Raw genomic sequence first — 24,270 nt, 5'->3', positions numbered from 1 at the left:
GAGATATGATTGAATACTCTTAAGACTCCCTTTCAGTTCTAATTATCTATGTGTTTTGAATTCTAGGATATTCTGGTCCTGAGTATATAGTAGATATCAAAATATTATCAAATGTGGTCAGATATCAAAACAGCCAGTATGTGTGTTTTCCATGGTAGGAAGAATGTAACAACAAGGCATATCTCATCCATCTGAATAGTGAGGCAAACTGGATTGGCAAGGAATGAGTTCTTATGTGATCCTAGTAACTTAGGTCTCTAATGCTGACCAAGTTTAGATAAACAGCTCTCATATAGAACTACCAATTTTTTTCTTTACTGAGATGCTTTTGAGTGTCACGTTTGGATTAACCAGAAACCAAAGAGGTGAGAAATTAGCAAAAAATCATGTTTCCCGGTAAAAAGAACAGATTAGCATTTGAATTTTATTCATCCAATGCTAAAACAGCACTTGTTTAGTTGATAGGTGATAGGGTTCTAGAGTCTAGGAGGGTGAACTGTTCCTGTCACAGAAATTTTCTTCCTGATGAGCTCTGTCTTCCCCTTGCATGGCTGCTCCAGTTGAAATAGAGGAAACTCATTAAAAGAGGTTAGGCTCTTTTCTTTGTCTTTGTCTTTGTCCTTTTTTTTTGGCATGTAGTCTGTGGTATTGTCCAGTTACCACCATAGGTTTAGGTAAGGCAAATTGAGAAAACATACTTCCGGAAGTTAACACGGGAGCAAGCTGTTTCATATCTTGGACTCCTCATTTTTCCTTATTGGAATGATGAGGGATTGGGTCTAATCTTTAAAATCACTTGCCGCTCTAAAATCCTGAAATTATGTATTCAATTTTCTTGTTCTTCCTTCATAAACTTGCACTAAAGGCTAAAAGCAAAGGATTCCCTGTGATTTGCTATGAAAGGCAAAAATAAAAAGTATGCGTGCATAATTTAATATTGATATTTGTATTATTTAGTCTGATCACAGAGGAAATGGTAGCTGATGTCATAGCCTGTCTTGTTTTTCATTTCTATCCCAGGAGTGATTTAGGAGCCATTTCCTTTGCCTCAATTTCCCAGAAAGTACTGCACACAAACAGTCGGTGTGTACAACCTTCCCATAAGTTCGATTTCCATCACTAGGGAGGAATTCGTATTTGCAAGATCAGAGATTGACAGATGACTCATGGCTGGGGAATAATTCCAACATATAATCACAGTAACCTTGTGGTTTCTCATTTATAGGGAGCTGTAGGCTTTGGGTATTGAACAGTTCAAACCCTTCATCTGATAGATGAGGAAACTGAGGCCCAAGGGGAAGCTAGTTAGAGGCAGAGCTACCTGGGACTAAGGTAGGTCTCAGGGCTCTCAGTTCAGCATTTTTTCCCAATCATACCCTGCTGCTTTCAATACTTGTGAATATTCTCATTGATAATCCTCCACTTAGAAGTAAGGATTGGAAGAACAGAGTGTCATTCGACCCCAGTTTGGAAAGGACAGGGTGGGTGGCTGCTACTTGTTCACAGTCTGAGGGCAGCCCTTCTTTCCATATTCCCACACCTATTGCAAGTAGTTAATTTAGACTGTGTTATTTTCCAGCTCCACCCTCTCCTTCCTCATTCCTTCCAAGATGAGCATGGTCTGGAGTTCCAAAAAATAAACTTGCCTTTGAAGGCCACTCAGGACCCAAATGAATGCAACAAAGGTCAGGACAAAGGAAGGACACTTTGACACTCACTAAGGATTAATCTGTGCTAGATGTTAACTGGAGTCCTCACCCAAGAGATAGGATAATTTACTTCTAGAAAGTATTGCTTAACAAGAGGCACCTTCAGGAAGAGGAGCCTTTTGAACCTTAAAGGATGAGTAGAATTTTGATAACCTTCACCTCACTAGCATTTGCTTTCTATAACACCCTGTTCTCTGTTCTCATTTTTAGGGCTTTGTTGTCTGGAGGATTCATGAATGTTTGATCTCTCTCCAAGCAGTCTGTAAGCACCTCGAGTACAAGAAACATGCACTTTAATCCTCCAAACAACTGAGGACAGGTATTTATACATGGTAAAAAACTCAGAAAGTACTCCCTGAGTATATGAATGAACTTCAGTTTGCTAACCTTTAGATTTGAAAAATTTGTGGCTTAGGTTGAAAGGAAATTGTCCCCCAAAGTTCTACATAATATTTTTTATAGGTAGTTATTTCTCACTGTTTTTGTACAACTTGTTTTTGTTTGCCTAAATAAAAATTGTTTAAATAATTTTAGTGTATCTTAGGCAAAGTCAACAGTTGAACTTTAAAATTTACTTGCTTTATTTATAGCAATATAATTATATAAAACCCATATTATACTTTTAATAACTTCTTTTTCATAAAAATACATGTTTATTTTTACAAAATTTAGAAAATAAAGAATTAAGAGGGAAAAAGAAAATAACCCCCCATAATCTCACCACCACTGTTGACATATTGGTGATATTTCTTTTAGTTTTTCTTCTTCTATCATATACGTAATTAGCCCTCTGTGTGTGTGTGTGTCTCTCTCTACCTCTCCCTCTCTCTCTCTCTCCCTCTTTTTCTCTCTACATATATATGTACGTGTATATGTATATATACACACACACACCTAGTATAATACATATTTTTTAATGGATCATGCAGTATATGCTATTTTAACTTATATTTTTCATTTAAATTATACTGACTATCTTCCTATATCTTTAAATATTCTTCCATACATCATTAATGTAGTTGTATAAGGACATACCATAATTTATTTAAATAAGCCTCTGTCTTTGGGCATTTACTTTGCTTCCATATTTTCCCTATAAATAATACTCTATAATATATAATATATAAAATAATGTATTACATATTATATATACATAATATATGTACATAATAATATATAGTATAAAATAATAATCTTTGTAACACTATCTTTGTGTAAACACAAAAACTTTTTTCAATCATTATAATTATTATTTAAATTCAAAGTGCTCAATTTTTCCCAGTTACCCTCTTTTTTTTTTTTCTGAGAGAAAAAGCACTTTTTGGCCAAGAGTGTAGGTGTCAGAACTTTGGGAACTACAAGCAAGGGATGGGAAATCTTGTTTCTAGAAGAGGTTTGCTTCTTTGTGCTACAAGTTATTATTTTGCAGCAAGAAAAGTAAAATATAGGCTTAAAAAAGGCTTAGTTTGCATTGACATTATTTAGAGCAGGGGTTCTCCACCACCCACCTCAGGCTGCACAGCAGGCAAGCGGCAGGCGAGCAAGCAAAGCTTCATCTGTATTTGCAGCTGCTTCCCAGCGCTAGCATCACCGCCTCAGCTCCACCTCAGATCATTAGGCATTAGGTTCTCATAGGAGCACCGTCCCTGGTGCCAAAAAGGTTGGGGACTGCTGATTAGAGCACATAGTAATTACCAGCCATCACCCTGCGGAGATTAGAGAGTTGATTTTGCTACTACTTCCATCCCACCCCGTTACAAAGAAACACTTGTATATGTTATGTTTATACAGCTGAGTGTAACATCTTGCTTTTCAATGAAAACGCAGTGCCTTTAGTATAATAGGTACTTGATTACTATTTATCAAGTGAAAGAAAGAGAAAGAATTTTTTATCGATTCACGTATCACAGGTTTACCTCCTATACTGTAGAGGTGCTTTCTCACTCTATGTCAGGAGCCCTTTGAGAATGCAGGAAGTGAGCTCCATATTTCTAGCCTCTACAGCAAACAAAGGTGAGGCTACCAGTATCCATTGTCCACACCCTGTCCCAGATATTTTTAGGATGACAGACCTGCCTGATCAAACCAGTAGATACCCATAAGCATATATTTTCATCTTAGAAAAAACCCAGAGCTTCCTAAGGGTAGGAATACATTTTGTTCTTGCATATCAAAGTTGAGTTGCTACACATTGTTTGTACAAATTGTGAAAGAAGGAACATATCAATCTTCTCATCATAAAATTTTTAGAAATCGTTTGGGGAAAATAAAGGCCAGGCCTTAATCTGTGAAACCTTATCCTAACTATTTTCTCTAGAGGGTCTGAAATGGCCTGAAAGGCCACCAAGCCCTCTCTGATGGTGGCCCCCACCTCTAACATCCCTGCTTCTGTTTGAGCATCTCCAGTGATGGGGAGCTCACCACTTTCCTGGGCAGTTCCATCTATCCTTGATAGGCAGCTCTTCTTGTTAGATCTGCCTCTCTATACCATATTCCCATTAGTTCCAGTTATGTCCTGCAGAATGTCAAAAGTAAGTCTGATAATTCTTCCTCATGGATGTGTAAAAGCAGCTTGAGTCTTTCCTGATGCCTGTTTCCTCCAGGCTGAAAATATTTTTTTCAAAATTTCCTTAAAAATTTCCAGCTTTTCCTTACCCAAACCTTAACTTATTGAGTTAGCAATGATGGGCTGATTTATTCTGAGCTGTCTGACCCTATACCACCCCCACTTCCCAACACACACCAAAGGGGGCATACTGTGTCCTGGCAAGGATCTCTGGGATTCAAAGCCAGAGATTATTCTTTACTCACAGATTTTTCCTGAACAAGAAGTATGTGCCTGGGTTATCTATCTCTTACCTCAGGTCTCTGACAGTGGTGGATACAATTCCTTGAACACCCATTTTAGTTCCTGGCTTTTGCACTGAGAAATGAAGGCCTGCCGTAGGAAGTACTTAGGAGAGGCATTGTGGTTGCAGCAGAAAAACCATGGGTTTTGGAGTGAAAGTTAGGTTTAAATTCTGGTTCTTCTATGAAGTTGTTTTGAGACCTTGTACAAGATGTTTAACCTTTCTGGGCTTTTGTTTCTTCATCTGTAATGGAGAGATCTAATATCTATTTCAAAGTGTTGTTTTAAGAGCTAAATAGGATAATCATGCTTAAAGTGCCTGGCTTATGGTCACATTCCAAAAATGGTAGCTACTACTAATAAGAAAAAATGATTTTTCACTGGAAAAAGTATGGCTTAGTAATATTCTAAATGGAACCAGTAATTTTTTTATTACCATAGTATCTATTATCATTTGTTAGTCCTGTTTAAGTTATCTCTGGCCTCCAATTCACAGTAAATCTTTTTAAAAGAATGACTCATATCCACAGTCCTCTTGTTCTTACCTTCTATTCATTCTGCAGCCCAAGGACAGATTGGGCTTTTGGACCCACATATTCTCTGAAATGACTCTTCTAAGGGAAGTCTTTATAGCCAAATCAAAGGGACTCTTGTGGGCCTCTATCCTTCTGCAGCATTTGACACTATTGGTCACATGACCCTTTAAGGAATGCCCTCCCCTCCTAGGAGATACCACATTCTTCTGGTTTTCTTCTCTGGATGCTTCACAGCCTCCTTCCATACCTCTTCCTAGGGTCATCTCCTAAATGGTAGTGGTTCCTTCCTGGACCCTCTTCTCCTCTGTACTTATGATCAATCTAGTCTGACTTTAGCTGGCAGCCTGAGACTAACGATTCGCCACATATGTCTCCAACTCATATTTCTCTCCAGAAACATAACCTGTATATCCAACCCACCTCTTGACTTCATCGTCTCCTTGCATGTCCCTTAGGCACTTCACTCTCCATTTGTTCAAAGTGGAATCAATCATCTTTCCCTCCAAATCAACTTGAGCTCCTGTACTCTATATTCTAATGACTGACACCACCACCTAGTCCCACCAGTAGCTAACGCCAGAAATCTGAGAGTCAATCTTGATTCTTTTCTTTCTCTTAGGCTCTTATCTATAATCACCAAGTTTTATCAATTCTGTTTTCTTCATATCTCTGAAATCTATCATGTCCTTTCTATCTCCACCACTAATTTTGCTAAGGCCATCCGACAAAAAATGGTCTCTCTTCTGTCTTATGACTACTAGTGAATTTTGCACCCTACAGTCTAAGTGATCTTTTCAAATGTAATTTTAATAATGTTGATCTCCTACATAAAATGTTTAAATTTATTTTCTGTTGCCCTCAGGAAAAAGTACAAATATTTTGGCCCTGTTTAGAAGGCCTTTAATTGATCGGGTTCCCATTTTCCTCACTAACCTTATCCCTTTCCACTCCTCCTCCTACACCTGATACCTCTTCTTCCTTCTTCTTCTATCCTTCTCTTTTCCCTCTGAATCTCCCACCTCCATCTCTACATACTGCAACTGGCTATTTCCTGAACTCTTCAAACTCTTAGCTCTTTGCACATGCTTTTCTAATGAAATAAAATTTTCCTACCTGTGTGTTGGGCTAACTCCTAATGTTATTCAGAAATCACGTTAAATGTCACCTCCTTCAAAAAGCCTCTACTAGTTTAGTTAAAAGTAATATGCTGATGTTGGTCCTTTTGTTGTAATAAATGTACCACAGTAATATAAGATATTAACACTACGAGGAATTGGGAACTCTCTGTACTATCGTTGCAGCTTTGCTTAAACTAGTCCAAAATAAAAAGGTCATTAAAAAAAAAGTCTTCCCTAACCCTTTCATGCCTGCTTAGCATAGACACTATAAAATGACTACGAAGTCTCAGACACTATAAATGACTTGTAGGCTCTGCTTGCTTCTCACCGTGATAGACTTGGCAGACAGGAAATGATGGATACACCTGAATACTGCATGGGTCCCTACACACTGTGTGTGTTTCCAAGAGAGTCACGTGACACTTGTTCCTCTGCAGGTAAAGAGTCCTGGGCCAGCTGAACCGAGTTAGTTCACTCCAGTTGAGCCTTGCAGGCTGCTGGCACATCCCAGGAGGGTGTGTCGAGCGCATGAATGCCAACTAGGGCAGAAAGCACAAGAACCGGTTGGAAGAAGAATGACACCACAGGGAGCTGAATCTCCAGTTCTGCTCTTCTAGTCCCAGCTTTTTCATTAATGAGCTATGTGACCTTGGACAAGTGTCTTCCTCTTTGTAGGCTCCAGTGTCCATATGTGTAAAATGAAGGCTTGGATTGGCTGGTCTCTAAAGTCCCTTCCAGGATTGATGCTCTGGGATTCTGCGATCAGTGTGAAGAGTGTGGACGCCAGTGGAAGGAAGCGGGTAAGTGTGCATTAGGAACATGTGGCAACCAAACCATTGGTTCCAGGTTAGCAGTAATCTTCAGCAAAAGGAAACCAAGCTAGGGTAGAGATTTGTTTAAGTCACCCTGGGGGACAGAGACCTCTGGGGCACAAAAGCTCACCATTGTGTCTTAAGGATCTAACTCAGGTCTGTCAGAAAGGAAGCATTTCCAAGGATTGGAGTGGGAGTAGGGAGGTCACAGAGCAGTGGTAATTTTCACTTGATAATAAAATGACCACATTTGGGGAAAGTTTTGGTATTTATTGGCCAATAGTTTTGATTATTTTCTTTACACTGAAATTATCCAAAATTTAAGCATTGGAAATGATGCAAAGAGTACCGCCTGGAAGTTGGCTGGGACAGGCATGACAGCAAGGCAGTGTTTTTGAATGGAACTGTGAAGCGGGTGAATTGAGATTATTTGGAGTTTGAGGATGTGATCTATCAAGTCATGAAAATTCAGAATTGCCTCAGCCAAGAAAAAAAAAAACCAGTTTATTTTGATGTTTGCCTACCTTCATTGGGTGGTAATGGCTTTGATAATTATATTAAAGACGACTTGGAAAGCACAGGGAAAAGTACATATTTGCCTAATTGAATAAATACAGCATAACCAACTGTTACTGGTTAATTAGATCTAATACTTGGTAGACAACTTGGGATGAGTAGAGAAGAAAATAACAATTTTTAAAAACCTTGGGGATGTTCTTTTTGTTCATGGTTCACTGGTATCAGAATTTCTGAGAGCTGCGGGAAACTCATGTCTCTGTCCTGGAAAAAAATAAAGGAAATATGTGGGCACAAGGTGTGCTCAGGGACCAGCTTCTGGCTCAGGGCGACTCCTTTTGTATCTGGTCTTTCCTCTCTGTTGACCAAGAGTTTCTTCACCTTCTTAGAAAAATACTTATGTAGTAATTCATTTATTCTCTGTGTTAGCCATGGAACCTTCTCTTAGGTCAGGTGTCTTGAATGATGAAGAAGTTTTGAAAAGGTAAATGATCACTTAACTTCTTGAAGACTTTGGATTTGAATCCTAGTGCACAAAACACCCACCAAACGTTAATGTGGAGAAGTGTCATTTTTGGCCCTTGGCATTGAAGTGGGCCAGGAGCAAAGAAAAGCCCCTCCTGGGAAATGAGGGAAGCAGCCAGATGCAGGGAGAATTAAGGAAAATCGGACAATCTTTTCTTGGAAGAGGAGCCAAAACACGAAAGTAGTAATAGTTAAATTTATTGAGTATTTACTCTATGCCAAGCATGATTCTAAATCATAATTATCATATTCAGAATTATAATAATAATTCTCATGCCCACCCTCTGAGTCACATTCTTATTTCCATTTTCTAAACGGAAAATTCAGGTCTGGAAATGTTCAATATTCATCCAAGTTGTAGAGCCCGGATACTAACCCAGTCAGTTGGGCAGCAGAGTTGTTACTGTTAATCACTCATGCCTCGGTACATATACAACCTTTCAAGGTTGTACAACTCTCATTCTGTATCTCCAGAATTCGGCTTGGAGCTGAGAAGTTATCGGCTTTGCTGAAGTGTCCCCAAACTGAACAGAACCAAGCAGACTCAGCCTGTGCCCAAGCCTGGTACCTGGAGTCTGTGGGAGTCTCTGTTTGGCTCAACACAGTACTTGAAAAGTGCTGACAGAAGCCCAGTCTAGCCATCTGACATGGGATCATGGGCAGAATTCTCCCCCTCACTGCACAGAAATGGGAAGGAAAATCACGGGTACTCAGGAGCCCAGAGCTGAGGGATGTCAGGAAGCAGCCTGCTCATTCCATAGCACATACTGAGAACTCACTTTATACCAGCCCCTGTGTTGGGTGCTGGCCACTGCCAGTATAGAGTTGGATTGTGCACATTCCATGCCCTGCTAGCATCGGGAAGGGCTGCCTATCTGACAGGACCCCGGAAATTGCCTTAGGACTCCTGGCCCGCTTTGTAGGGGCAGACGAGATTTATTTTAAATCCTTTTGTCTCTCTTCATGGAGTTTTAAATATTCAGCTCACTGCCCACTAACTATATTCAGAAGATGGGTTGTATAACTTTGAGATCCCTAAATGAACTTTCTGGATCAATGACGTAGGGCCTAAGATTGTGGCAAGGCTGTGTGGACAGAACTTGTAGTAGGACTCTGCAATTAAAATGATTAGAGAGATTGTTAGATAAGAGAAAGGAAAAGGAATGAAAGAAAGATACCTGCTCTTATATTCATAAAACACTAGGACTATTTATCCCAGTAGAGAAAAGAGGGCATTTATTCTCTGTGTTAGCCATGGAACCTTCTCTTAGGTCAGGTCTCTTGAGTGATGAAGAAATTTTGGTAGGCAAGAACTCATTTGGTATGAAAATGATGTCTGGTTTGTCTTCACAGCCCTAGTTTATGTTCGTTATGCTGGTGGCATTATTTTTATTGCCTTGTTCAACTCTAAAGCTGGTTTGGATGATAAATTTTATCATCGTGCTGCCACGGATAAAAAACACCTATATTTTTCTCGTGGGCCTCAGTACTGAATTTTAAGGCCAAAGAGATGTTGGGGTATAAATACCATTTGCTGACCTAGCCTTTTCCTCTGTTGCCACCATGCATGCATACGGAAAAAACCCTTTCCTTTTCCCCCTTAGCTTGGCTAGAAAAGTAAAAGGCTAAAATTTACTTTAAAAATTAATAGAAAACAAAAAGATATTTAAAATAGAAAAACAGACACAGGGTATAAATTCATTAAGTACTTGTCACAAATCAACTTGACTGGCTCCATTTAGAGTTATCAGTTCTTGGGTCTTTTGTTTTTCCTCCACCTGGAGTTCTGGAACACATAGCCAGAGAGAAGCTGGGGTGGGGTACCAGTAAGGAACCATAGATGTGGGGGGCCTTAGCCCCTCACATGTCCTGCTGGACTATGGGACCCTGAGATGTTAGTCCTTGACATGTCCTTTCCTGACTCCTACGGGGAGAAAGGGAGAAGAGTTATTTTCTCATGTGGAGGCACCCCTGGAGATCTGCTTAAAGCATAGTCACAGTGAGTGTAGCAATTATTAGAAACTTGTAAAAGAATCAATGAGAAGGAATGAAATTGGTGCTTCATGAAGTTTAATTGAGCATTGCCCTGCTCATTAGCAACAATCAACTCAGTTCATGTGGCCTCATTTACAGATGGAAGGAAACAAGGATGTGGAGAAAGAGCCTTTCTTTTGTGTCCCTTCCTCTCTCTCTCTCCTCAGTGGTGCATTTACCCATGTCTGAGTTGTCCTGCTGCCATTGCTAAATCCATCAAACAAGATCTGCAATTGTGGTTGACCTTAGTCATCTATTTGTTACAGACACATTTTTGGACTGTTTGAACCACTTCATCACCTCTTCCCTTTGGATACAGATGGAGATAATGAGGATTATTAATAGATAATTATTGAGCATTAGGCCTGTCATAGATGTTGAAGAGAATTACAGGGTCAAGGATTTATAGTCAAAATTCAAAGAGATGTAAAAAGAATGAGAAACCTCAAACATTGTTTAGGTTTTGATGTTAGAAACTTATTGCATCAAAGATCTACAAGGGTATAATAAAACCACACCAGCACTTGTTTCCATTGTCTCAACATAAAATAGCTAAAGATCACTGAATAAATTAATAACAGAGAGCAAGGGTGTGCTTTTTCAAAGAGGGTTCCTCTAAGAAGCTTGCTGTTTCAGGAAGACATGGGGCATGGCTTTTGCGAATCAATGTTAAAAGAAGCCAGATGAACTTGTGTCCAGCAGCAACAATGCGGCTATTGAAATCAAGACAGAATAGTCAGTTAGTTCTCATGCTTCCTTCCATTTAAACCTCGTGTGTCACAGAGGCCACATGAATGGACTGGGAATGTCTTCCCTGTAGGGTTCTTGCTGGTATTTAATTTCTTCTGATAAACTGCTTTAGTCTCCGTTTCAAACTCTCTCTGAAACTTGAAATAAATTCTAGGTTGATTATATAAGAAACATGATATAACCTACCTGTGAAGACTGTTGAATGCATGCAAAAGCCTTCAGATTTTTAAACTTTGGGGGCTAGAGACCAGTTCCAAAGGCACTGCTATTGCTCAAGATTTTGTTTTCTTTTGCAAATCATGCCTGGGAACTGACACCAGAAACAACTTATCAATCTTAAAAGCAGCCACACTCATAACTTTATAGTATTGATAAAAATACCGACTGAGAGTATTTAAGTTTTAGTAAATATCATAGTTAAAATGTAGTGAGGGCATATTGTGTGCTAAGTCCTGCACTGGGAGCTTTACATGAATTGTCTTGTTTATTCCTCTCAATAATAAGTATTATCATTTAGACATTATTATGTTATTATTCCAATTTTACGGATGAATATTATTAAAAACCCAACTCTCTCCAGAAGTCTTGACCAGACATATAACTGTCTGTGCAACATCTCTGTTAGATATTTAATAGGCATCTCAAGTTAAAAATGTCCAAAACCCGGCTCCTAATAGTTCTCTCCTCATTCTCCTGCCTCCATCAAACTTACACCCTTTATTCTTCCTCATCCCAGTAATGACAACTCCAGCCTTCAAGTTGCTTAGGCCAAAAACCCTGGTGTCAGCTTGACTCACCTCTTTCACTTACATACCACATTTAACCTGGTCAACAAATTCTGTTGCTGCACCTTCAAACTACATCAGAATCTGACCTTCTCACTCCTCACTCCTCCACTGCTACTACCCTGGTCCAAACTACAATCCTCTCTCATCTGGATGGTTGCAGTAACCTGCTTCTGCTCATGCCCTCTTCAAGTCTATTCTCATAACAGGTTGCTCCTGTTAAAAGGCAAGATCAAAACCTTCTGTGGCTTCCCATCTGACTCAGAATGGAATTCAAAGCCCTGACAATGGCTACAAAGCCTCAGCAGGGGCTAGTTTCTTTTCTGATCTTTACCTTCAGTTCACAGACACTGAATTTTATGCAAACTTCTGAGTGTATGTGAATCCGTGCACTTTTCTGGGGAGAGCCCATGTAGCTGTCACCAGGTTCCGGAAGGACTCAAAATCTCCCAAAAGCTTAAGAACTGCTGCTTAGAGGAAGCCTTTTGCTTGAAAATCCAATGGGATTTTGGATAAGAAGGGACTTACTCAAATTATAAAATAATTTGGAGAGGATTTTTTATTTCATGAAAAGAATCACTTAAAATGTCTTCTGCCTTTACAATACAAGGAAATGGGTAAAATTAAATATACGCACCTATTTCAGTAGACTCTGTGACACAAGTGTATCAGTTCTAAGAGGAGTCTGAGTAAATCCCACTACAAGAAATTTATGTATTACGAAAAGATATTTGTGTCTCCAGCTAACAGTTCCCTTATTTCAAATATTTTCAAACCTATGTGCTTAGCTTTGGGCCTGTTGTGTGTAAAGTGTTGTATTTGGAAAGGTTTTTGACATATTTCAGTATACAGAGCTTTATGCAGAGCTTGGCATACAGCAAGCCCTTGATGTCTTTCTGCATGCCCTCGCCCCTTTACCCCTTATCCTAGAATTTTTAACATTTCACAGATCTGGTTTTAATGTGATTAAATGGACCCAAAGTGATTCTCAAGACCAAGGAGAGAGATTAATGGTAATTGTGGATCAGCCTAGATAATGGGTTCTTGAGTCAGTGAGACCCCAGCACTGCAATTCTCTCCTTCACTTGGCACCAGCATGTGTGAAAACATGCCTAGGTCCTTGTCTTCTGCCTCATTGACCATTTATAGGCCTAGAAACCATGACCTATATCGTAGGGGTGTTATGTGGATTAACCAGTAAACTATAATTAATTGTGAAGTAAACGTTAATTATTGTTATCATCGTCAGTTCCGGTCTGGGTTTCTGCCCTGGAGAGAGAACCTGCTCAGACAGTGGCTCTCTGTGGGACTTCAGAACACACCACAAACTTAGGAGGGATGTGTCCTCCTTTGAAGTATGTTAGGAGTACTTCAAAGTATTTTAAAGTACCTGAGTTCACACTAGAGAGGTGTCCTGTTTGCAAGTGACTGCAGGGAACATGGTCACTGTCCCCAACTTCAGAAGGGCTGCCACTGGGCAGAGGATTTGGATTTGTTTTCCATGGGCCCAAAGGTCAGAACTAGGACCAATGGGAAGGCAAATGTTAGCCCAAAAGTGGGAAGAACTTTAACATCTGAAGTAGTTCAACTATGGAACCAACTGCCTGAAAAAGCAAGGCGTTCTTCCCAGTCATGGAAAAGTTCAAGCAAAGCTAGATGACTCTTTATTTTCAAATAATTTATCGATCAATTACCTGCCCTGTGCAGGGTATTGTCCTAAGTGTTGGAGGAATCCAAACATGAACTAGGCAGGTACTGTGCTCTTAAAGCGCTTCCGGTGAAAGTGAGAGGATAAAATCCATCCAACCATCCATCCATCCATCCAATGAATATGTACTGAGCATCTACTATGTGACAGGCACTGGGGATGCAGCAGTGAACAAAACAAAGACTTTTGTTTCTCACTGGTGGTAGATGAGATTTACAACAAGAAACCCTAAAGCATAAAGTTAACATCACCTTTTGAGAATGAAATTAAGATGAAACAAAATCATTTAGCTAATGGGGATGTAATTATAACTGAAAAAGCTTAAGTATAACAGATCATATTATACAGTACTTTGAAAACTGTGATGACTTTTTTTGTGTAAAAAGGATGATCTGCCTGGAGACAGAGTGTCAGAAGAAAAATATTTGTGAATTTGTTCCTAGCATTATCTGAAGACAGGATAGTCGACCAGGGACTGAAGATATCAGGCTGTCATAGCTCAGTGATATTGGCCATTGAGATAATTCAGCTCATACTCTTTTAAGCCCCTCTTCCCCTTCTCCTGGCTAACTCCTACTTACCTTTGGATTTTAACTTAAATGTAAATTTCCTGGAAAAGCCTCATCTGTATTCTGACAGTACTATGTAACTCTCCTTTATGACACTTATCATAGCTGTAATTTACTAGTTGTTTCTTAGCATCTATCTTCCCCACTTAGACTGGAAGAAGCTGCATGATGGTAGAAGCCCTGTCAGTCTTATTTAGCACTGTGTCTCATTGCCTAGCACGCAGAGGCATTCAATAAATATTTGTTAAATGACTGAGCAAATAAATGAAAGACTGAATGAATGTGGTGTCCCAGGAAATTTTTCCTGTAAGGGAAGAATGCTCTGAGTAGAGAGATGACTTATTTCTGGAATTCTTGGAGATTTCACTCTTATGTCAGAATTCTAATATAAGATAGAAAATGAGAGTGAACAGGAAATGAGCGATGGAACTTCAGAGATAGAATAGCAATTATGGAAGCGGTTATAGAAGAGAGGTTACCTAACCTGAGTCTTGGATCAAAGACGGGACTTGGCATGTTGAGCTGAAGGGTAGAGGAAAAAAAAGTTATTCAAGCTAGAAATGGATAGCATGAGAAAGTATATCAACTTTGGAACTCAGAGTGTGTGTAGGGGAGGTATGAGACATAACATGGGGAAGGCAGGCTGGGATCCCAATGAGATAGGCAGGATAAAGCACTTGGACGTATTTATCTGTTGGCAGGTTTTGCCATAGAGGGGATTCCTGAACTGAAAAATGCGCGAGGTCTGTTCCAATAGAAATGGTGTAGATAGTGACAAGGATTTGATGACTCTAGAAGGTCAGCTTGCTGTCTCCCTAAAGCCTTCACAATGGAATTTTACCACAGTGATCTCACAGGATCCATGTTCTTCTGGTCTTTTGTCTGCCAGGCTCGGCAATCTGATTTTTCAGCACTCAAGGGTAGATATAAGCTCAAAAGGCTACTATATATAAACAGGATGCTAATTTAGTAACTTACAAGGAAAATTAGAATTGCTGAAGATAGTGAATGCTCAAATCTTATAACTAGAACATTCTAGCCCTCTAAATAGGCTGCATATGAAGTCATTTTGTAATTAGGGATCAATTTATTAACTCACAATAAGAAATATAATTGGCAAAAGATTCCCAAGTCCAGTGGTTTGTGTATTAATTTTCTGTAGGTGGATCTACATGGGAAGCCAAATTAAAATCAAGTTGCTTGATAAGCTTGAAGTTAGGACAAGGGGAGATTATTAAAAGGATGTTTAGAGACATCTCACCTAGACCTCTGTAATAGGAAGATACTTTTCACCAGAATTCCCTAGGTCACCTTCTTAACCAGATCCCATCTGCCCTGGATGGTATTAGATGGCCAATGACAAGTTTTGCTTGTCTGACCTCCTTTCCTTGCATTTACATGCTTAGCCACCCTTCTTTCTGTCTGATGCATTCCTTTTGCTGTATTATATTTTCATCAGATTTTATCAAGTTCTCCTAGTCTGAGAACCATTCTGTTTCTTTAAGGTGACTTAGCAAATCTCTGCTGTAATCAATTATGTGTTGATGTCCTAGTTTAACTCCCAGAGGAAAATCTTATTTCTATTTCTTTCAAGATTACTCACTGATAACACTTTGCAGCCTCGAGATTCTAGGGCACCCTATGTTCCACATGACTCAGAACAATCTTATTTAACATTGTCAGAATTGCACAAACTAGATAAAACCTCAGTGATAATAATGCCTTCCATTCAATTTGTGTGCTGCTTTGCAGTCACAATACATGTTCACTTCTGCTATTTTATTCCATCATTCTAAGAACCCTTGAGGTAGAGGGCAGGGATTGGAGTTGCTCATGGTCACACAGTTAATAAAAAGCAGAGACAGAGTTCAGACCTCGGGCCACTTTCTAGTATATCCCATTGCTTCGTTATGAAAGAGAAGAGAGTTTTGTTTCAAATTCCACCTACATTGAAAAGAAAAATCAAACAACACTATTGTTTAATTTATGCAGTTGAAAGTCAAGCACAGAAGTCAGGTATTGAGGCTTAGCATGAAAGCCATGATTGAGAATTCCAATATCAAAACCAGGGCTGGTTAGCAGTAGATATGCCCAATCTGTTTCTTATCTCAAGGAGGCAAAACAGTTGGGTCGGACAAACCCCTGTTGGCAGAGCTGGCAGGATCAGTAAGGTCAAAAGCCAAATCACAGACCAGAGGCTCATTCGTAAGCCCAGAGCTGGAAAAGAGTGGACTGGTGTCCCTCAGGGATATTGCCACCAAGCTGCAGGGGAAATAGGGCTGAATGACCCCTCTCAGACTTTCTAGAATCAAAACACTTTCCTTTAAGCACAGTTGGATATCTGATGATACATTCTTACCCTTTACTTCCTTGCCCCAGACTTTAGACAACCACCTTACTTTATGATAATGATCATTGTTGAGCACCCAGACTGTGCCAGTTTGGGACTAGATACATTATTTTGCTCATAAGAAGCCTGAAGATTGTACTACCTCCATTCGATACCCAAGAAACTGTAACCCTTAGAGGTTAAGTAACTTGTCCAAGGTCACTCACTAATATACGATGAAAATCAGGTTTTAAAGTGAGTCTGTTTGTATGTGAAACTCAGGCTTTTCCCGTTGTGCTCTGACCCTCAACACATTTATATCAAAGAAAGAGATGTTACAATTTAGGCCTCTTTTGTCCTCCTGGTCAAAAGTAATGAGAACGAGAAACAGGAGAAATGCAGGAGAGTGTTGCATTCACTACATATTAGAGCCAGACTGCTTGGATTCAAATTCAGGCTCTACCGTCTGCCCTGTGACGTAGGGCAAGCCTTGCCCTCTCTGTACCCGATTCTTTCTTGTAAAATGAGGATAATAATAGTACTCATTTTATAGGGTTGTTGTGAGGATTAAATATGTTAATATAACTACAGTGCTTAGAAAAGTGTCTGGCACATAGTAAGTTCTCAATAAAATTAGCCGTTATTATTATTGATTAAGTTGAGGTCTTGATCTCAGTCCAGTCTTCATTAGATTCTGGAGACGCTGCAGCCTCATTAATTCCATAATTCTAAGCCATCCCTTGAAGTGGGTTACTTTTTAGATGGGTCATCTTAACAATTTTATTGGATCATCTTAACAGATCCCTACTGATACAAATATTAGACCTCATCCAGAATTTTGGGATTACACCATGGGTGGTCCCTACAGTTTGCCTCTGCTGTACTTTCCTCCCTCTTTTCCTAGAAATGGCTGCCTAAAGTGACTGAATTTATTGGAGAGTTTCCCTATTGTGGCTCCCAGCAGCCCTCTGGCCTTCAAGTACTCCAGAGAGCCCATTCTTTGCATATTTTGGGGCTAAGCAGGAACCCTGAGTCTTCTCAGCCTGTGATGTTCCAAATACCTGAGTTGGCAGGAAAGGGCGAGGCAGCCCCAGTCGGCTCCAGAAAGGAAACCAGGTCTGTCCACACAGACAACTACAGACCAATTAAAATGGTGCATGAGCTAATTAAGGACTGCAAATTAGATGCCACATAAATGCCAGATAATGATGGCCTTGGGGAGGAACCTTCTATGACTTAGAGTTGGATGACTTAGGTGACAGGATTACAACAAAAAAGACAAAACTCCTGAAAGACATACATTCATACTTTCAAATGGAATCTTTAATACAGTTCAATTTTAGAAATAGTTATGAAACTTAATCAGGGCAGGGAACAGGACTGGATATTATAGGGACACAAATGGGTGACACGTAGTTCCTGACACAGGGGTGTTCTCTCTCTCCACTGCCACTTTTCACCATCACCTATAGTTCCTCTCACCTGGACTATTGCAATCACTCCCTAACTGGTCTCCCTATCTCTTATCTTTCCTCAGCCACAATCCATACAAAACAACTTTGGTCACATATCTCTCCATTCAGAATGGCTTCCCATTGTCTATACATTAAATGTAAATATCTTACCAATATTTAAAGGTCACGTGGATTGGTCCAAATGAACCTTTCTAGGTTTTTCTCTAATTACACTCCTCTCCTCCCCCATATCCCCTACATGCCAGTCTTATTGATCTACTACAGTTCCCTCACACATGCTTTCTCCATTCGCTCCCCATCCTCTCTGACTCACTAGAAGGCATAGCAGGCCTTCCCTTTCCATCTCAGACTAGAGAGATCTCGCTCACCTTTCAGAGCTCATCTCCAATGCCACTTCTTTCCTAAAGCATTCCATGATGTTAGCCTCTTCTAATGGGTTGTCATCGATCCCCATGTTATCCTTCATTGCACTTGATTCATCTTTCTCTATGTCACAGAGTTTTCCTCCTGAGAGTTCCCCAAGGAACTGGTCCTGGGGTTGGCTTTGTCATTTTCCTCTCCCACAGCATAGCTAGGACAATATTCATGTGGAATGAATGATACTGAATGGAATGCAGGGGATAAACCCAGCCCAAAATGACTAATACAAGCCAAGATGCCACAGGGTTCTATGACAGACCTAGGGTTCTATGACAGACCTCCAAAGTGGAATAGGATTTGGGTTGGAGTGGGGATGAATATATTCCAAACAGGGAAAACCGGGAAAGTTTTCATTTTTTGATGTAAACCTTCCCTGCCTTCTCTTCCTCTGTGGCAGGGGTCCCCACTGTACCTGCCCTCCTCTGTGGTGGTATTCACAGCCCAATATTTTAATTTTATGTTTATATATCTGATTTATCTACTACACTAGAAGATCCTTGAGGGTAGAGACCAAGTCTTAATCCCTGTTATATTCTTGTACCTAGCCCAGTGCTTGGCACATAGCAGGTGACTTAACAAATATTTGTGAGAGGAGGTAAAAGAGGGTGGGAGGGAGGAGGGAGGGTTTATTCATGTAGAGGTCAGGGAGAGTGGAAGCTACAGAGAAACTGAATCCAAAGAGGTACAGTCATATCTGGGGATGCCGCCATACTGTCTGGTGGATTCACTTACTATGATGAAGGTACTCATTTACTACATACTGCTTTTTGTAGGTGCTAACACAGTAAATAAGAAAAAACAAAAAACAAAAAACAACCCTGTGTTCTTAGATTCCTTTGTCCCCCTCTTCCTCACTCCCCTCAATCCTGGAATTGGTGCTGTGATACATTCCTCAATAGAAGTAATTAGGAGGCAGTTGGCAACTGCACTCCATCCCAACCCTGTAACAGAGGATCATTGTGATTGCTGGAGATTTCATTAACACAAAGACCAGTCGAATGACTACTTAAAGTTAAAGTAGCCCTTTAAAAAAATCAAAGGCTTCCAGATGAAACTGAAATTCCTTTGCCCTTGCTTCTACATAAAATTAGGAGTGGAACATTCATTTTTATCTGCCTCCAGGTAAGAGGACCTGGAGTAGTGGCTCTGGCATCATCGAGAGCCAGGCATAACTATCAGTTTTGCCACTTACAAGGCACACAAGTAAATGTTAGCTATGGATCACCACGATTATTTTAAAAAAACTTTGAGATAAGGATTCAAGAGCTTAGCAAAGTAGACAATTGTTATATGATATTTCAGAAATCCTAATAGATGTTCTGGCTGTCTGGTAGAGCAGTTTTAGAGCACTCGATATTCCTGTAAACTCCTGTTTTTATTTTATTCCATTTATATGCCTGTATTTATATGCTGCGGAAAGTATGACATGGTTATGCTCTGTCCTTAGTAATAGTTGATTTCCTTACTGGCCCTTCTTTATTCTCAGCTTGTTTCCTACTATCTCAGGCCCCATGTACTAGGAACACGTGAGAAAGCACCTTCTTCACTATAACATTTTAAAGAGTGTGTGTTTGCAATAGCTTCTCAAGAAGTTTGCAGCTTGAACTTTGAAGAACTCAAATCCAAATAGACAACATTCTAATACTATGCTTGTAAGATAATTTGACATCCAATGTTTTCATTGTTGACTGTAGTTTTTTATTTTAATTTTTCTCATTTTGCTTATTATCCATTCTGGTACAGAAAGTGAAGACATTTTCTCACATGTATCTACAACGATAGCTGGAAATTTGTGGGGAGGGAAGAATGGAGAAAGAGAGAGAACAATTGATTCTTCATCATACCATTTAATAGGAAGGTGAAGAACAGAATAAACTACCAGGTAGAGAAAGGAGGAAGGAGCAGGAAAGATCTGCACTAAGGTAGACTTTCAATAATTGTTCCTGGAATACACGAATGAATTGTAACAGTGTTTGACTGAAAGTTCTCATAGAGAATCAAGACATAATAGCAATCAGATACCCAAAGTCATGGAACAGACCAGCCAGAAGAATATACAAAAAGGAATTAGCAGAAAAGTGGTTACATGACTCTTGCATTCTCTCCCACATCAAAGGTTAAAAGGTGCCACTGTTAAAAGCTTTTGAAGAGGATTTCTTTGAAGGGAGCAGCAAGTGTGATAAGGTCTACTACTGGCCCCAGAGGGTAAGGGATGTGGGTGCCCACCTCACCTCACCTACAGAAACAGGACCAGTCAGAGCTTGAGCTGTGTCTCCTGCAGTTGGAGGCCTGAGGACTGGATCTGATTCTAGGTCTGAAATTAATGCAAAAAGAGCAGGGCTGGCTAATGCTTTGGCAGCAGAGCAAAGGAGGTTGCTGCTGCTTCTGGATTGGCCAACACTCCCAGAATTTGTTCAGGCAAAGAATGCTCCATGGAGCATATGGGCCCCTGAAGGAGAAAACCAGTGTGGATAGCACCTTAGATCCGTTTGGTAGGGAATGTATAGCTCCCCAGCTAAGGAGACGCTGGTTGAGAATTGCAGCAATTTCTAGGGCATGGGTGAAAGCCCCTGCTGAAATAGGATTTTTGCTCAGTATATTTTTGCTCAGGTTAAGGAATTCTTAAGTGAGAGACCACCAGGGTTGATGGAGGGGGCAGGTCTCTGAGGAACTCACAATACCACATAAGAGAGTCAGTTTTCAGACAACTGCTAGGCCTAATGAGGGTGACACCATCTTACCAGGGTCCCAATCAAACAAGCACTTTTTGCTCACCTTCCTTCTCCTCCTCTCACTTTTTGTCCAGGAGGAGTCAGGAACTCTATTTAGCAGGATGGGAGGGTAAGGAAGGGAAGAGAAGATTACAGCCTGGTTTCCCGCTTGCTGAAAGCCCACTGAATGAGGTTAGAAGTTTCTATTACTACACGGATATGTATATTTTAATTTACTGAATTGAAACTAGTTTATAATTGTGACTTAAAGTGAAGGTAGGACTTTTGGCTACTTAAGAGTGACCACCAAAGCCTAGAGACATGTTTAAGTTTATATCTGGTGGCAGAGGAAAATCTCTCCACATTCTACCCCTGATAAGGTTAAAAGACAATAGAAGCTTTTTATTATATTCCATGAATTTTGGTTATTCAACTTACTGGCTACAGACTAAATATATGAACAGATGGATAAATGAATGAATGAGTAATGATTATATTAAGATGCACTGATTCAAACTCGGGCCTTTTAAAAATTGAATTATTCTCATAACGTTTTATTACCTTCAGAAGGTATGTACTTGTAGGTGGCAGATTATTTTGTAGCTCTTAGCTATATCAACATCCTATGTTGAATTAACACCACTCTGCATGTTTCCTGTTACCTCAAAAGCTGTAGCAAGTGAAGAGTGTTAGCAATGTCTACTCGTTAGGCCCCTAACCTCCTCTTACTCTCTTACTACATGTATGACCTGCTCAAAACTTCAGCCAGCTGTTCATGAAAAACTGCTGAGAATGCATTCATACCTAGGTGTAAATGAGTTATAGAGTTGGCTATGTGCTTATTTTCAAAGACATTTTTGCTTTAACAGTAAAAATGCCTGAGTTCAAAGAAGTGATGCATTCATGATGGATCTGGGGGCATCTGCAGCAGGCAAATGTCAATGGAGATTTCTTTGGGAAGGGGCTCCCCAGGTCCCTGGGAACCATGCTTGGTATGACTCATAGCTCTGGGCACCTGAGTGGCTGTCCAGATGCATACCATACTCCAGCTGCACTTGTCTGAGATGGTGAATGTGAAATCATGTTGTAAATTATAACCGTACCACACAGATGTGAGCCAGTATTATTATTATTGTTCTTTAATAGCTGCAACTGCAGACAACAGACTTGAAAGCTCTTCTTAAAAGGTTAGTTACCCACACAAACGCCCCTGCCGTTCCTCTCAAATTATCTCCTTATAACTGGAATTTCTTGAGCATCCCAAAAGGCCAGAAGCAACTCTCACACAATAAAGTGCTAAAATTAAAGGTTCAGTCCCTCCCCAGGGCATTTCTTCTTTCTCCTTGTCTACTTCCACCTGTCTAGAAGCATTTCTGCTTCAGATCCTATCAGTCCCATCTCAGAATTGAGGCAAAAACCCTTGCCTGGCCTGAGCTTTTTTGTGCGTTAGAAATGATAAGAAACAGCTGTCCTCGGATTTATGCCATCATTCCTGTTATGATTCAACCATTCAGCTTGTGGCAGCAATTGTGTATTAGATGAATGTCTTTCTAAATTCAATCACCCCAAAATAAATACATTGCAGTAGCCTCATTAAACAAAATTGGATGCAAGGAGAGGATGGGGCTGATAGGAAATGGGAAAGAAGTAGACTATTTCAAAGCTGCACACATCTGATTGCCCTTCAGAAACCTCTTCTAGGTTTGTACACCTTTAGTACATTTAGTTTTTTTTTTTTTTTTAAAGATACTTATATATACGTACCACTTTCCCCCCAGGAGACCTTTTTAAAAATATCATATGATAAAATAATATATATTCCTACTAAGATGTCATACAAAATAGGCACACATGCAGATGTGTTTATATGCAGCATCTCCCATATTTAGTATGCGTTATCCAGCTTTTTCAGCTGATCATTCAAATTATTTCAAAGTCAAACCACACAATAGCCACCATGTTAGGTGCTGAGAGGATGTTAAATTGAGTTCATTCATGCATTCATTCTTCCAACATGTATTTGCCGAGACCTACTCTGTGCTATGTCCTGTGCTCATCGTTAGGGGACCACCGTGAACCAGACAGCCTTTGGCTGGGAAAGATGCTTAGAATGGGATGTGGGAGAGGATGGACACAGATAACTATACTGAGAGGTTCAACGTGCTAAGTGACATAAAAAAAAGAGATGCAAAAAGACCCAGGAGAGTTTAGAAGAGAAAGTGGTTGTTTATCTGGAAGGAAACAGAGAGTCTTCAGTCAGGAGGCAACGTTTGGGCTGGATCTTGAAATCTGTGAATAATGTTAAAGTTAATGCTTTTCTAGGCAAAGGGAACAGTGTAAACAAAATGAAGATCGTTTTGGTGAGGGGCTGAGAACAGAGAGCACAGATGCACATAGGGAAGCTGTAGATAAGACTGGGCGCACAGGTGAGAGCCCTGCATGCTGGGCTAAGGCTTTTGAACTCCATGCTATAATCACTTGGGAGCCATTGCAGGAACGATATAATCAGAATTGTGCACCAGGACATTTAATCCAGTAGCAGGCAGGGGATAGAATTGATTGGAGGTGGGAGACTTTAGAGATGGGAGTCCATTTAGGAAACCATCACAAAAGTTCAGGCCAGGAATAAACAAGGGCCCCAGGTAGAATTGTGGCAAATAAGCACTGGAGAAACAAATATTAATTATTAAAAGGGAAAAACCAACAACTTTGTGACTGTGGGTGTTTTAGGCTCACTGTGCTCCTCTGGGCATTAGACTTATTTTTCCTGGTTAGGGCTATGTGAGAGAGAGGCTTGTATGGCTCAGATTCCAGGAGGGAAACAGAATCTGAAGTGGTGCAAAAGATGGTAAAAAAGACACTATTTGTAGAGGTGTGGGTGGGGTTAAGGGAACCAGGAAGGGTTGGTAAGGTCCTCAGAGATTAGGTGTTAGCACCCCTAAGGGTCAAGGGGAGGAAATAGTATTACCAGTTTCCAATGAGAGCTGGAGCCATGGAGGTGCTGTGGTCTAGGAAGGCCAGTCAAGGGAGCAGACTCTTACTTTTCTCCATTGCTGCCCTTTGGTGTGCTGGTTCCTTTCATTCGTCACACTTAACTGAAAAGTTGACTAGGTAATGCAATTATAAGGTCGGACTTCTTCTGGCGCAGAGCAGGGGGAAACGTGGGTAGAAATGCATATGAGGGAACAAATGGAGAATAATCAATACACAGTGCTAAATGGTGCCATATATTTGATGGTATTTAGTGTCTTGGAGCTTCTTAAATCCTAGGGATTTCAATATGATAGTTTCCAATATGATAGTTATCACACGCTTGATAATAAAAGCTAGTAATAAAATCTAAATAACGAAAGGTGAAGGCCAGGCTTAGGCACATAAGTTAACCATTAAATTTCAGTTTATCCATTGGACAATAAATTCCTGCT

At 40.1% G+C, this 24,270-nt stretch overlaps 1 protein-coding gene across 1 annotated transcript in view; it reads left to right on the top strand.

Annotated features, from left to right (window-relative positions):
- The first annotated feature begins 6,892 nt into the window (after window positions 1–6,892).
- The window catches only part of FRMPD1 (FERM and PDZ domain containing 1), a 115,253-nt gene continuing 97,875 nt past the window's right edge, over window positions 6,893–24,270 (top strand). Inside the window, 1 exon segment of the mRNA XM_025046561.1 lies at window positions 6,893–7,011. The gene's annotated coding sequence lies outside the window, so the exon portion shown is untranslated.

Source organism: Pteropus alecto, unplaced genomic scaffold (assembly GCF_000325575.1).
Source record: "Pteropus alecto unplaced genomic scaffold, ASM32557v1 scaffold114, whole genome shotgun sequence".
NCBI classification, from domain to species: Eukaryota; Metazoa; Chordata; class Mammalia; order Chiroptera; family Pteropodidae; genus Pteropus; species Pteropus alecto.
The sequence above is the reverse complement of the archived record's forward strand: the minus strand, read 5'-3'. Positions and strand labels throughout refer to the sequence as shown.